The 16,578-nt window shown below is 37.6% G+C and overlaps 1 non-coding gene across 1 annotated transcript; it reads right to left on the reverse strand.

Annotated features, from left to right (window-relative positions):
• Nucleotides 1-11,482: 11,482 nt before the first annotated feature.
• LOC112713657 (small nucleolar RNA R71) lies at nt 11,483-11,586 on the reverse strand. The gene has a single exon (XR_003158627.1). It is a non-coding gene; the product is annotated as a small nucleolar RNA R71 (small nucleolar RNA).
• Nucleotides 11,587-16,578: the final 4,992 nt, after the last annotated feature.

The following is a 16,578-nucleotide window of genomic DNA, read 5'->3' on the forward strand; positions in this document are numbered from 1 at the left end:
ATCTCTTAGATTCCCCAACAGAATCTTCGTGGTATAAGCTAGATAGATGGCGGCATTCATGAGGATCCGGAAAGTCTAAACCTTTTCTATGGTATTCCGAGTAGGATTCTGGGATTGAATGACTGTGACGAGCTTCAAACTCCTGAAGGTTGGGCATGATGACAAGCGCAAAAGACTCAAGGGATTCTATTCCAACCTGATTGAGAATCGACAGATGATTAGCCGTGCTGTGACAGAGCATAGGAACGTTTTCACTGAGAGGATGGGATGTAGCCATTGACAACGGTGATGCCCTGCATACAGCTTGCCATGGAAAGGAGTAGGAAGGATTGGATGACTGTAATAGGAAAGTAGAGATTCAAGAGGAGCACAGCATCTCCATACACTTATCTGAAATTCCCACTATTAATTTACATAAGTATTTGTATCCCTTTTATTTTCTTTTTATTATTAATTTTCGAAACCCAAAACTATTTAATCTGCCTAACTTAGATTTACAAGGTAACCATAGCTTGCTTCATACCAACAATCTCTGTGGGATCGACCCTTACTCACGTAAGGTATTACTTGGACGACCCAGTACACTTGCTGGTTAGTTGAACGTAGTTGTGATCACATATGCCAAAGAGCCATTAAATAAATCTCATGCAAATACAAAGAGGGCAATCACAATTTCCTCCACCAAGTTTTTGGCGCCGTTGCCGGGGATTGTTCGAGTATGGACAACTGACAGTTCATCTTGTTGCTCAGATTAGGTAATTTTCTTTTCAAAAATTTTTCAAAAATCTTTTTCAAAATTTTTCTTTTCTTTTTCGTTTTTCCAAATTTTATTTTCGAAAAAATTAATAAAAATCCAAAAAAATTAATAAAATCATAAAATTCAAAAATATTTTGTGTTTCTTGTATTAGTCTTGAGTCAATTTTTAAGTTTGGTGTCAATTGCATGCTTTTAAAATTTTTTCTTGCATTTTTCGAAAATCTCATGCATTCATAGTGTTCTTCATGATCTTCAAGTTGTTCTTGACAAGTCTTCTTGTTTGATCTTGATGATTTCTTGTTTTGTGTTGTTTGTTGTTTTTCATGTGCACTTTTGCATTCATATTTTCCATGCATTAAAGATTTCTAAGTTTGGTGTCTTGCATGTTTTCTTTGCATCAAAAAATTTTTCAAAAATATGTTCTTGATGTTCATCATGATCTTCAAAGTGTTCTTGGTGTTCATCTTGACATTCATAGTGTTCTTGCATGCATCTTGTGTTTTGATCCAAAATTTTCATGTTTTGGGTCATTTTTGTGTTTGTTTTTCTCATAATTAAAAATTCAAAAATAAAAAAATATCTTTTCCTTATCTTTCTCCAAATTTTTGAAAATTTGAGTTGACTTAGTCAAAAATTTCAAAATTAGTTGTTTCTTACAAGTCAAGTCAAATTTTCAATTTTAAAAATCTTATCTTTTCAAAATCTTTTTCAAAAATTATATCTTTTTCATTTTTTTATTTTTTCAAAAATTTCAAAAATCTTTTTCAAAATATTTTCAAAATCTTTTTCTTATCTTTATATCAAATTTTCGAAAATTCACTAATAATTAATGTGATTGGTTCAAAAATTTGAAGTTTGTTACTTTCTTGTTAAGAAAGGTTCAATCTTTAAGTTCTAGAATCTTATCTTGAAGTTTCTTGTTAGTGAAGTAAGTAATTTTAAATTTTTTTAAATTAAATCTTTTTTATCTCTTATCTTATCTTTTTCAAAAATTTTATCTTTTTCAAAATTTGATTTCAAAATATCTTATCTAACCTCTTATCTTCTTATCTTTTTCAAATTTGATTTTAATATCTTTTTCAATCAACTAACTAACTTTTTGTTTGTTTACTATCTTTTTCAAAACCAACTAACTACTCTTCCCTCTCTAATTTTCGAAAATACTTCTCTTTTTTTTAAAAAATTCTTTTTGTTTTAAATTTTAATTTTAATCTTATCTTATCTCTAATTTTCGAAAATTACTAACCTCTTTTTCAAAATTGTTTTCGAAATTCTCCCTCTCTATTCTTATTCTATTTAATTATTTAATTACTAACACTTCTCTTCACCCCTCTTCACCTAAATATCCGAATCACCTCTTCTACTTTCTTCTCCCCTTTCTTTTTCTACTAACACAAAGGAATCTCTATACTGTGACATAGAGGATTCCTCTTTCTTTTCTTGTTTTCTTCTCCTTCCTATGAGCAGGAACAAGGAAAAAGGTACTCTTGTTGAAATTGATCCAGAACCTGAAAGGACTCTGAAGAGAAAATTAAGAGAAGCTAAATTACAACAATCCAGAAGTAACCTTTCAGAAAATTTCGAACAAGAGAAGGAGATGGCAGCCGAAAATAATAATAATGCAAGGAGAATGCTTGGTGACTTCACAAAACCAACATCCAAGTTTGATAGAAGAAGCATCTCCATTCCTGCCATTGGAGCCAACAATTTTGAGCTGAAACCTCAGCTAGTTGCCTTAATGCAACAAAACTGCAAGTTTTATGGACTTCCATCTGAAGATCCTTACCAGTTTTTAACTGAGTTCTTGCAGATCTATGAGACTGTAAAGACGAATGGAGTTGATCCTGAAGTCTACAGACTCATGCTTTTCCCTTTTGCTGTAAGAGACAGAGCTAGAATATGGTTGGATTCACAACCCAAGGATAGCCTGGACTCCTGGGATATGCTAGTCACTGCCTTATTGGATAAATTCTTTCCTCCTCAAAAGCTGAGCAAATTGAGAGTGGATGTTCAAACCTTCAAACAAAAAGATGGTGAATCCCTCTATGAAGCTTGGGAAAGATAAGATACAAGCAGCTGACCAAAAGATGTCCATCTGACATGTTTCAGAATGGACCATATTAGATATATTCTATTATGGTCTATCTGAATTTTCGAAAATGTCATTGGACCATTCTGCACGTGGATCTATTTACCTAAAGAAAACGCCTGAAGAGGCTCAAGAACTCATTGACATGGTTGCAAACAACCAATTCATGTATACCTCTGAGAGGAATTACGTGAATAATGGGATTCCTCAGAAGAAAGGAGTTCTTGAAATTGATGCTCTGAATGCCATATTGGCTCAGAACAAAGTATTGACTCAACAGGTCAACATGATTTCTCAAAGTCTGAATGGATGGCAACATGCATCCAACAGTACTAAAGAGGCAGCTTCTGAAGAAGCTTATGATCCTGAGAACCCTGCCATGGCAGAGGTTAATTACATGGGTGAACCTTATGGAAACACCTATAACTCATCATGGAGAAATCATCCAAATTTCTCATGGAAGGATCAACAAAAGCCTCAACAAGGCTTTAACAATGGTGGACGCAATAGGCTGAGCAATAGCAAGCTATATCCATCATCTTCTCAGCAACAGACAGAGAATTCTGAACAAAACACTTCTAATTTAGCTAATCTAGTCTCGGATCTGTCTAAGGCCACTTTCAGTTTCATGAATGAAACAATATCCTCCATCAGAAATCTGGAGGCACAAGTGGGCCAGCTGAGTAAGAAAGTCATTGAAACTCCTCCCAGTATTCTCCCAAGCAATACAGAAGAGAATCCAAAAGGAGAGTGCAAGGCCATTGATATAATCAATATGGCCGAATGCACAAGGGAGGAGGAGGACGAAAATCCTAGTGAGGAAGACCTCCTGGGACGTCCTTCAAGCAAGAAGGAGTTTCCTATTAAGGATCCAAAGGAATCTGAGGCTCATACAGAGACCATAGAGATTCCATTAAATCTCCTTCTGCCATTCATGAGCTCTGAAGACTATTCTTCCTCTGAAGAGGATGAAGATGTGACTGGAGAGCAAGTTGCTCAATATTTAGGAGCTATCATGAAGCTGAATGCCAAGTTGTTTGGTAATGAGACTTGGGAAAGTGAACCTCCCTTGCTCATTAGTGAACTAGATACCTGGATTCAGAAAACTCTACCTCAAAAGAAACAAGATCCTGGCAAATTCTTAATACCTTGTACCATAGGCACCATGACCTTTGAAAAGGCTCTATGTGATCTGGGTTCAGGGATAAATCTTATGCCACTCTCTGTAATGGAGAAGCTAGGGATCATTAAGGTACAACCTGCCTTGTTCTCATTACAATTGGCAGACAAGTCATTGAGACAAGCTTATGGAATAGTAGAGGACGTTTTAGTAAAAGTTGAAGGCCTTTACATCCCTGCTGATTTCATAATCTTAGACACTAAGAAGGAAGAGGATGAATGCATCATCCTTGGAAGACCTTTCCTAGCCACAGCAGGAGCTGTGATAGATGTCAACAGAGGTGAATTAGTCCTTCAATTGAATGGGGACTACCTTGTGTTTAAGGCACATGGCCATCCCTCTGTGACAAAAGAGAGTAAGCATGAAGAGCTTCTCTCAATTCAGAGTCAAGAAGAGCCCCCACAGTCAAACTCTAAGTTTGGTGTTGGGAGGCCACAACCAAACTCTAAGTTTGGAGTTAAGATCCCATATCCAAACTCTAAGTTTGGTGTTGGGACTATACAACATTGACCTTATCACCTTGTGGCTCCATGAGAGCCACTGTCAAGCTATTGACATTAAAGAAGCGCTTGTTGGGAGGCAACCCAATTTTATTTATCTAATTTTTATTTTATTGTTATTTTATGTTTTATTAGGTACATGATCATGAGGAGTCACGAAAAAATCATAAAAATTAAAAGCAGAATCAAAAACAGCAGAAGAAAAAAATCACACCCTGGAGGATGCACAGGCTGGCGTTCAACGCCAGTAAGATGCATCTGGCCGGCGTTCAACGCCAGAACAGAGCATCATTCTGTTGCTGAACGCCAGAAACAAGCAACATTCTGGCGCTGAACGCCAGGAATGTGCCTAGAGATGAAAAGCTGGCGCTGAACGCTAGTAACAAGCATGAAACTGGCGTTCAACGCCAGAAACATGCTTTACATGGGCGTTGAACGCCCAGAACATGCACCAATGGGCGTTTAAACGCCAGAATAGTGTGCAAAGGCATTTTACATGCCTATTTGGTGCAGGGATGGAATTCCTTGACACCTCAGGATCTGTGGACCCCACAGGATCACCTCAGGATCTGTGGACCCCACAGGATCCCCACCTACTATATTCCCACCTTACCTCCTAATCCTATTTTTGTGATTTGTATTCCCCATGTCACACTTCCCAACACTCTTCACCACTCAAATCCATCCACTCTTCCCCATAAACCCCACCTACCTTCCAAAATTCAAAACCATTTTCCCACCCATTCCCACCCTAAATGGCTGAACAAACACTACCCCCTCTCCCTATATATACCCTTCCATTCTACTTCATTTTCACACAACAAAACCCCTTCTTCTTCACCTAGGCCGAACATACATCTCTCCCTATCTACCATATTCTCTTCTTCTTCTTCTTCTTCTCTTCTTTCTTCTATTGCTCGAGGACGAGCAATATTTTAAGTTTGGTGTGTGGTCAAAGCATAATCTTTTTTGTTTTCCACTACCATCAATGGCACTTAAGGCCGGAGAATCCTCTAGAAAAGGAAAAGGGAAGACAAAAGCTTCCACCTCCGATTCATGGGAGATGGAAAGATTCATCTCCAAGAGCCATCAAGACCACTTCTATGATGTTATGGCAAAGAAGAAGGTGATCTCTGAGGTCCCTTTCAAGCTCAAGAAAAATGAGTATCCAGAGATCCGACATGAGATCCGAACAAGAGGTTGGGAAGTCTTAACCAACCCCATGCAACAAGTCGGAATCTTAATGGTTCAAGAGTTCTATGCCAATGCATGGATCACTAGGAACCATGATCAAAGTATGAACCCAAATCCAAAGAATTATTCCACAATGGTTCGGGGGAAATACTTAGATTTTAGTCCGGAAAATGTGAGGTTGGCGTTTCACTTGCCCATGATGCAAGAAGATGAACGCCCCTACACTAGAAGGGTCAACTTTAATCAAAGGTTGGACCAAGTCCTAATGGACATATGCTTGAAAGGAGCTCAATGGAGAATAGACTCCAAAGGCAAGCCAGTTCAACTAAGAAGACTGGACCTCAAGCCTGTGGCTAGAGGATGGTTGGAGTTCATTCAACGCTCCATCATTCCTACTAGCAACCGATCTGAAGTTACTGTGGATCGGGCCATCATGATTCATAGCATCATGATTAGAGAGGAAGTAGAAGTTCATGAGGTCATCTCTAATGAAATCTACAAAATAGCCGATCAATCCTCCACCATGGCACGGCTAGCTTTTCCTCACCTTATTTGCCATCTGTGTTACTCAGCTGGAGTTATCATAGAAGGAGATATCCCCATTGAAGAGGATAAGCCCATCACCAAGAAGAGGATGGAGCAAGCAAGAGAGATCCCTCACGGTTCTCAAGAGATGCATGAGGAAGCTCATCATCAAGAAATCCCTGAGATGCCTCAAGGGATGCACTTTCCTCCCAACAACTATTGGGAGCAACTCAACACCTCCTTAGAAGATTTGAGCCACAATGTGGAACAATTAAGGGTGGAACATCATGAGAACTCCATCATTCTCCATGAAATAAGAGAAGATCAAAGAGCAATGAGGGAGGAGCAACAAAGGCAAGGAAGGGACATAGAAGAGCTTAAGGACATTGTTGGTCCTTCAAGAAGAAGATGCCACTAAAGGTGGATTCATTCCTTGTTCTTTATTTCTTTCTGTTTTTGGTTTTTAATGTTGTGTTTATCTATGTTTTGTGTCTCTACTTCATGATCATTAGTATGTAGTAACCATGTCTTAAAAGCTATAAATAAATTCCATTAATCCTTCACCTCTCTTAAATGAAAAATGTTTTAATTCAAAAGAACAAGAAGTACATGAATTTCGAATTTATCATTGAATTTAATTTAATTATATTGATGTGGTGACAATACTTTTTGTTTTCTGAATGAATGCTTAAACAGTGCATATTTTTTGATCTTGTTGTTTATGAATGTTAAAACTGTTGGCTCTTGAAAGAATGATGAACAAAGAGAAATGCTATTGATGATTTGAAAAATCATGAAATTGATTCTTGAAGCAAGAAAAAGCAGTGAAAACAAAAAGCTTGCGAAAAAAAATGGCGAAAAAAATAGAAAGAAAAAGAAAAAGCAAGCAGAAAAAGCCAATAGCCCTTAAAACCAAAAGGCAAGGGTAAAAAGGATCCAAGGCTTTGAGCATCAATGGATAGGAGGGCCCAAGGAAATAAAATCCAGGCCTAAGCGGCTAAATTAAAGCTGTCCCTAACCATGTGCTTGTGTCATGAAGGCCCAAGTGAAAAGCTTGAGACTGAGTGGTTAAAGTCGTGATCCAAAGCAAAAAGAGTGTGCTTAAGAGCTCTGGACACCTCTAACTGGGGACTCTAGCAAAGCTGAGTCACAATCTGAAAAGGTTCACCCAGTCATGTGTCTGTGGCATTTATGTATCCGGTGGTAATACTGGAAAACAAAGTGCTTAGGGCCACGACCAAGACTCATAAGTAGCTGTGTTCAAGAATCAACATGCTTAACTAGGAAAGTCAATAACACTATCTGAAATTCTAAGTTCCTAGAGAAGCCAATCATTCTAAACTTCAAAGGAAAAAGTGAGATGCCAAAACTGTTCAGAAGCAAAAAGCTGCAAGTCCCGCTCATCTAATTATAATTAATATTCATTGATATTCTGAAATTTATAGTATATTCTCTTCATTTTATCCTAATTGATTTTCAGTTGCTTGGGGACAAGCAACAAATTAAGTTTGGTGTTATGATGAGCGGATAATTTATATGCTTTTTGGCATTGTTTTTAGGTAGTTTTTAGTAAGTTTAAGCTACTTTTAGGGATGTTTTCATTAATTTTTATGTTAAATTCACATTTCTGGACTTTACTATGAGTTTGTGTGTTTTTCTGTGATTTCAGGTAATTTCTGGCTGAAATTGAGGGACTTGAGCAAAACTCTGATAGGAGGCTGACAAAGGACTGCTGATGCTGTTGGAATCTGACCTCCCTGCACTCAAAATGGATTTTCTGGAGCTACAGAACTCCAATTGGCGCGCTCTCAATGGCGTTGGAAAGTAGACATCCATAGCTTTCCAGCAATATATAATAGTCCATACTTTATTCGAAAATTGACGACGTAACTTGGTGTTGAACGCCAAGTACATGCTGCTGTCTGGAGTTAAACGCCAGAAAAACGTCATGATCCGGAGTTGAACGCCCAAAACACGTTATAACTTGGAGTTCAACTCCAAGAAAAGCCTCAGCTCGTGGATAAATCAAGCTCAGCCCAAGCATACACCAAGTGGGCCCCGGAAGTGGATTTATGCATCAAATACTTACTCATGTAAACCCTAGTAGCTAGTCTAGTATAAATAGGATAAGTTACTATTGTATTAGACATCTTTTGACAGTTTAATCTTTGACTATTCTAGTCCTTGATAATTCGGTCCTTTGATCACTCAGGGGGCTGGCCATTTGGCCATGCCTGAACCTTTTACTTATGTATTTTCAATAGTGGAGTTTCTGCACACCATAGATTAAGGGTGTGGAGCTCTACTGTACCTCAAGTTTCAATACAATTATTATTACTTTCTATTCAAATCTCTTCTATTCTTATTCCAAGATATACGTTACACTTAACTTTGATGAATGTGATGATCCGTGACACTCATCATCATTCTCACCTATGAACGCGCGTGACTGACAACCACTTCCGTTCTAGTTTAGGCCGGACGCATATCTCTTAGATTCCCCAACAGAATCTTCGTGGTATAAGCTAGATAGATGGCGGCATTCATGAGGATCCGAAAAGTCTAAGCCTTGTCTATGGTATTCCGAGTAGGATTCTGGGATTGAATGACTGTGACGAGCTTCAAACTCCTGAAGGTTGGGCGTGATGACAAGCGCAAAAGAATCAAGGGATTCTATTCCAACCTGATTGAGAACCGACAGATGATTAGCCGTGCTGTGACAGAGCATAGGAACGTTTTCACTGAGAGGATGGGATGTAGCCATTGACAACGGTGATGCCCTACATACAGCTTGCCATGGAAAGGAGTAGGAAGGATTGGATGACTGTAATAGGAAAGTAGAGATTCAAGAGGAGCACAGCATCTCCATACACTTATCTGAAATTCCCACTATTAATTTACATAAGTATTTCTATCCCTTTTATTTTCTTTTTATTATTAATTTTCGAAACCCAAAACTATTTAATCTGCCTAACTTAGATTTACAAGGTAACCATAGCTTGCTTCATACCAACAATCTCTGTGGGATCGACCCTTACTCACGTAAGGTATTACTTGGACGACCCAGTACACTTGCTGGTTAGTTGAACGTAGTTGTGATCACATATGCCAAAGAGCCATTAAATAAATCTCATGCAAATACAAAGAGGGCAATCACAATTTCCTCCACCAAGTTTTTGGCGCCGTTGCCGGGGATTGTTCGAGTTTGGACAACTGACGGTTCATCTTGTTGCTCAGATTAGGTAATTTTCTTTTCAAAAATTTTTCAAAAATCTTTTTCAAAATTTTTCTTTTCTTTTTCGTTTTTCCAAATTTTATTTTCGAAAAAATTAATAAAAATCCAAAAAAATTAATAAAATCATAAAATTCAAAAATATTTTGTGTTTCTTGTATTAGTCTTGAGTCAATTTTTAAGTTTGGTGTCAATTGCATGCTTTTAAAATTTTTTCTTGCATTTTTCGAAAATCTCATGCATTCATAGTGTTCTTCATGATCTTCAAGTTGTTCTTGACAAGTCTTCTTGTTTGATCTTGATGATTTCTTGTTTTGTGTTGTTTGTTGTTTTTCATGTGCACTTTTGCATTCATATTTTCCATGCATTAAAGATTTCTAAGTTTGGTGTCTTGCATGTTTTCTTTGCATCAAAAAATTTTTCAAAAATATGTTCTTGATGTTCATCATGATCTTCAAAGTGTTCTTGGTGTTCATCTTGACATTCATAGTGTTCTTGCATGCATCTTGTGTTTTGATCCAAAATTTTCATGTTTTGGGTCATTTTTGTGTTTGTTTTTCTCATAATTAAAAATTCAAAAATAAAAAATATCTTTTCCTTATTTTTCTCCAAATTTTCGAAAATTTGAGTTGACTTAGTCAAAAATTTCAAAATTAGTTGTTTCTTACAAGTCAAGTCAAATTTTCAATTTTAAAAATCTTATCTTTTCAAAATCTTTTTCAAAAATTATATCTTTTTCATTTTTTTTATTTTTTTGAAAATTTCAAAAATCTTTTTCAAAATATTTTCAAAATCTTTTTCTTATCTTTATATCAAATTTTCGAAAATTCACTAATAATTAATGTGATTGGTTCAAAAATTTGAAGTTTGTTACTTTCTTGTTAAGAAAGGTTCAATCTTTAAGTTCTAGAATCTTATCTTGAAGTTTCTTGTTAGTGAAGTAAGTAATTTTAAATTTTTTTAAATTAAATCTTTTTTATCTCTTATCTTATCTTTTTCAAAAATTTTATCTTTTTCAAAATTTGATTTCAAAATATCTTATCTAACCTCTTATCTTCTTATCTTTTTCAAATTTGATTTTAATATCTTTTTCAATCAACTAACTAACTTTTTGTTTGTTTACTATCTTTTTCAAAACCAACTAACTACTCTTCCCTCTCTAATTTTCGAAAATACTTCTCTTTTTTTTAAAAAATTCTTTTTGTTTTAAATTTTAATTTTAATCTTATCTTATCTCTAATTTTCGAAAATTACTAACCTCTTTTTCAAAATTGTTTTCGAAATTCTCCCTCTCTATTCTTATTCTATTTAATTATTTAATTACTAACACTTCTCTTCACCCCTCTTCACCTAAATATCCGAATCACCTCTTCTACTTTCTTCTCCCCTTTCTTTTTCTACTAACACAAAGGAATCTCTATACTGTGACATAGAGGATTCCTCTTTCTTTTCTTGTTTTCTTCTCCTTCCTATGAGCAGGAACAAGGAAAAAGGTACTCTTGTTGAAATTGATCCAGAACCTGAAAGGACTCTTAAGAGAAAATTAAGAGAAGCTAAATTACAACAATCCAGAAGTAACCTTTCAGAAAATTTCGAACAAGAGAAGGAGATGGCAGCCGAAAATAATAATAATGCAAGGAGAATGCTTGGTGACTTCACAAAACCAACATCCAAGTTTGATAGAAGAAGCATCTCCATTCCTGCCATTGGAGCCAACAATTTTGAGCTGAAACCTCAGCTAGTTGCCTTAATGCAACAAAACTGCAAGTTTTATGGACTTCCATCTGAAGATCCTTACCAGTTTTTAACTGAGTTCTTGCAGATCTGTGAGACTGTAAAGACGAATGGAGTTGATCTTGAAGTCTACAGACTCATGCTTTTCCCTTTTGCTGTAAGAGACAGAGCTAGAATATGGTTGGATTCACAACCCAAGGATAGCCTGGACTCTTGGGATATGCTAGTCACTGCCTTATTGGATAAATTCTTTCCTCCTCAAAAGCTGAGCAAATTGAGAGTGGATGTTCAAACCTTCAAACAAAAAGATGGTGAATCCCTCTATGAAGCTTGGGAAAGATACAAGCAGCTGACCAAAAGATGTCCATCTGACATGTTTTCAGAATGGACCATATTAGATATATTCTATTATGGTCTATCTGAATTTTCGAAAATGTCATTGGACCATTCTGCACGTGGATCTATTCACCTAAAGAAAACGCCTGAAGAGGCTCAAGAACTCATTGACATGGTTGCAAACAACCAATTCATGTATACCTCTGAGAGGAATTCCGTGAATAATGGGATTCCTCAGAAGAAAGGAGTTCTTGAAATTGATGCTCTGAATGCCATATTGGCTCAGAACAAAGTATTGACTCAACATGTCAACATGATTTCTCAAAGTCTGAATGGATGGCAACATGCATCCAACAGTACTAAAGAGGCAGCTTCTGAAGAAGCTTATGATCCTGAGAACCCTGCCATGGCAGAGGTTAATTACATGGGTGAACCTTATGGAAACACCTATAACTCATCATGGAGAAATCATCCAAATTTCTCATGGAAGGATCAACAAAAGCCTCAACAAGGCTTTAACAATGGTGGACGCAATAGGCTGAGCAATAGCAAGCTATATCCATCATCTTCTCAGCAACAGACAGAGAATTCTGAACAAAACATTTCTAATTTAGCTAATCTAGTCTCGGATCTGTCTAAGGCCACTTTCAGTTTCATGAATGAAACAAGATCCTCCATCAGAAATCTGGAGGCACAAGTGGGCCAGCTGAGTAAGAAAGTCATTGAAACTCCTCCCAGTATTCTCCCAAGCAATACAGAAGAGAATCCAAAAGGAGAGTGCAAGGCCATTGATATAATCAATATGGCCGAATGCACAAGGGAGGAGGAGGACGAAAATCCTAGTGAGGAAGACCTCCTGGGACGTCCTTCAAGCAAGAAGGAGTTTCCTATTAAGGATCCAAAGGAATCTGAGGCTCATACAGAGACCATAGAGATTCCATTAAATCTCCTTCTGCCATTCATGAGCTCTGAAGACTATTCTTCCTCTGAAGAGGATGAAGATGTGACTGGAGAGCAAGTTGCTCAATATTTAGGAGCTATCATGAAGCTGAATGCCAAGTTGTTTGGTAATGAGACTTGGGAAAGTGAACCTCCCTTGCTCATTAGTGAACTAGATACCTGGATTCAGAAAACTCTACCTCAAAAGAAACAAGATCCTGGCAAATTCTTAATACCTTGTACCATAGGCACCATGACCTTTGAAAAGGCTCTATGTGATCTGGGTTCAGGGATAAATCTTATGCCACTCTCTGTAATGGAGAAGCTAGGGATCATTGAGGTACAACCTGCCTTGTTCTCATTACAATTGGCAGACAAGTCATTGAGACAAGCTTATGGAATAGTAGAGGACGTTTTAGTAAAAGTTGAAGGCCTTTACATCCCTGCTGATTTCATAATCTTAGACACTAAGAAGGAAGAGGATGAATGCATCATCCTTGGAAGACCTTTCCTAGCCACAGCAGGAGCTGTGATAGATGTCAACAGAGGTGAATTAGTCCTTCAATTGAATGGGGACTACCTTGTGTTTAAGGCACATGGCCATCCCTCTGTGACAAAAGAGAGTAAGCATGAAGAGCTTCTCTCAGTTCAGAGTCAAGAAGAGCCCCCACAGTCAAACTCTAAGTTTGGTGTTGGGAGGCCACAACCAAACTCTAAGTTTGGAGTTAAGATCCCATATCCAAACTCTAAGTTTGATGTTGGGACTATACAACATTGACCTTATCACCTTGTGGCTCCATGAGAGCCACTGTCAAGCTATTGACATTAAAGAAGCGCTTGTTGGGAGGCAACCCAATTTTATTTATCTAATTTTTATTTTATTGTTATTTTATGTTTTATTAGGTACATGATCATGAGGAGTCACGAAAAAATCATAAAAATTAAAAGCAGAATCAAAAACAGCAGAAGAAAAAAATCACACCTTGGAGGATGCACAGGCTGGCGTTCAACGCCAGTAAGATGCATCTGGCCGGCGTTCAACGCCAGAACAGAGCATCATTCTGGTGCTGAACGCCAGAAACAAGCAACATTCTGGCGCTGAACGCCAGGAATGTGCCTAGAGATGAAAAGCTGGCGCTAAACGCTAGTAACAAGCATGAAACTGGCGTTCAACGCCAGAAACATGCTTTACATGGGCATTGAACGCCCAGAACATGCACCAATGGGCGTTTAAACGCCAGAATACTGTGCAAAGGCATTTTACATGCCTATTTGGTGCAGGGATGGAATTCCTTGACACCTCAGGATCTGTGGACCCCACAGGATCCCCACCTACTATATTCCCACCTTACCTCCTAATCCTATTTTTGTGATTTGTATTCCCCATGTCACACTTCCCAACACTCTTCACCACTCAAATCCATCCACTCTTCCCCATAAACCCCACCTACCTTCCAAAATTCAAAACCATTTTCCCACCCATTCCCACCCTAAATGGCTGAACAAACACTACCCCCTCTCCCTATATATACCCTTCCATTCTACTTCATTTTCACACAACAAAACCCCTTCTTCTTCACCTAGGCCGAACATACATCTCTCCCTCTCTACCATATTCTCTTCTTCTTCTTCTTCTCTTCTTTCTTCTATTGCTCGAGGACGAGCAATATTTTAAGTTTGGTGTGTGGTCAAAGCACAATCTTTTTTGTTTTCCACTACCATCAATGGCACCTAAGGCCGGAGAATCCTCTAGAAAAGGAAAAGGGAAGACAAAAGCTTCCACCTCCGAGTCATGGGAGATGGAAAGATTCATCTCCAAGAGCCATCAAGACCACTTCTATGATGTTATGGCAAAGAAGAAGGTGATCTCTGAGGTCCCTTTCAAGCTCAAGAAAAATGAGTATCCAGAGATCCGACATGAGATCCGAACAAGAGGTTGGGAAGTCTTAACCAACCCCATGCAACAAGTCAGAATCTTAATGGTTCAAGAGTTCTATGCCAATGCATGGATCACTAGGAACCATGATCAAAGTATGAACCCGAATCCAAAGAATTATTTCACAATGGTTCGGGGGAATTACTTAGATTTTAGTCCGGAAAATGTGAGGTTGGCGTTTCACTTGCCCATGATGCAAGAAGATGAACGCCCCTACACTAGAAGGGTCAACTTTAATCAAAGGTTGGACCAAGTCCTAATGGACATATGCTTGAAAGGAGCTCAATGGAGAATAGACTCCAAAGGCAAGCCAGTTCAACTAAGAAGACTGGACCTCAAGCCTGTGGCTAGAGGATGGTTGGAGTTCATTCAACGCTCCATCATTCCTACTAGCAACCGATCTGAAGTTACTGTGGATCGGGCCATCATGATTCATAGCATCATGATTGGAGAGGAAGTAGAAGTTCATGAGGTCATCTCCAATGAAATCTACAAAATAGCTGATAAATCCTCCACCATGGCACGGCTAGCTTTTCCTCACCTTATTTGCCATCTGTGTTACTCAGCTGGAGTTATCATAGAAGGAGATATCCCCATTGAAGAGGATAAGCCCATCACCAAGAAGAGGATGGAGCAAGCAAGAGAGATCCCTCACGGTTCTCAAGAGATGCATGAGGAAGCTCATCATCAAGAAATCCCTGAGATGCCTCAAGGGATGCACTTTCCTCCCAACAACTATTGGGAGCAACTCAACACCTCCTTAGAAGATTTGAGCCACAATGTGGATCAATTAAGGGTGGAACATCATGAGCACTCCATCATTCTCCATGAAATAAGAGAAGATCAAAGAGCAATGAGGGAGGAGCAACAAAGGCAAGGAAGGGACATAGAAGAGCTTAAGGACATTGTTGGTCCTTCAAGAAGAAGACGCCACTAAAGGTGGATTCATTCCTTGTTCTTTATTTCTTTCTGTTTTTGGTTTTTAATGTTGTGTTTATCTATGTTTTGTGTCTCTACTTCATGATCATTAGTATGTAGTAACCATGTCTTAAAAGCTATAAATAAATTCCATTAATCCTTCACCTCTCTTAAATGAAAAATGTTTTAATTCAAAAGAACAAGAAGTACATGAATTTCGAATTTATCATTGAATTTAATTTAATTATATTGATATGGTGACAATACTTTTTGTTTTCTGAATGAATGCTTAAACAGTGCATATTTTTTGATCTTGTTGTTTATGAATGTTAAAACTGTTGGCTCTTGAAAGAATGATGAACAAAGAGAAATGCTATTGATGATTTGAAAAATCATGAAATTGATTCTTGAAGCAAGAAAAAGCAGTGAAAACAAAAAGCTTGCAAAAAAAAATGGCAAAAAAAATAGAAAGAAAAAGAAAAAGCAAGCAGAAAAAGCCAATAGCCCTTAAAACCAAAAGGCAAGGGTAAAAAGGATCCAAGGCTTTGAGCATCAATGGATAGGAGGGCCCAAGGAAATAAAATCCAGGCCTAAGCGGCTAAATCAAAGCTGTCCCTAACCATGTGCTTGTGTCATGAAGGCCCAAGTGAAAAGCTTGAGACTGAGTGGTTAAAGTTGTGATCCAAAGCAAAAAGAGTGTGCTTAAGAGCTCTGGACACCTCTAACTGGGGACTCTAGCAAAGCTGAGTCACAATCTGAAAAGGTTCACCCAGTCATGTGTCTGTGGCATTTATGTATCCGGTGGTAATACTGGAAAACAAAGTGCTTAGGGCCACGACCAAGACTCATAAGTAGCTGTGTTCAAGAATCAACATGCTTAACTAGGAAAGTCAATAACACTATCTGAAATTCTAAGTTCCTAGAGAAGCCAATCATTCTAAACTTCAAAGGAAAAAGTGAGATGCCAAAACTGTTCAGAAGCAAAAAGCTGCAAGTCCCGCTCATCTAATTATAATTAATATTCATTGATATTCTGAAATTTATAGTATATTCTCTTCATTTTATCCTAATTGATTTTCAGTTGCTTGGGGACAAGCAACAATTTAAGTTTGGTGTTATGATGAGCGGATAATTTATATGCTTTTTGGCATTATTTTTAGGTAGTTTTTAGTAAGTTTAAGCTACTTTTAGGGATGTTTTCATTAATTTTTATGTTAAATTCACATTTCTGGACTTTA

The sequence above is a fragment of the Arachis hypogaea genome, chromosome 9 (assembly GCF_003086295.3).
Source record: "Arachis hypogaea cultivar Tifrunner chromosome 9, arahy.Tifrunner.gnm2.J5K5, whole genome shotgun sequence".
Taxonomy (NCBI): Eukaryota; Viridiplantae; Streptophyta; class Magnoliopsida; order Fabales; family Fabaceae; genus Arachis; species Arachis hypogaea.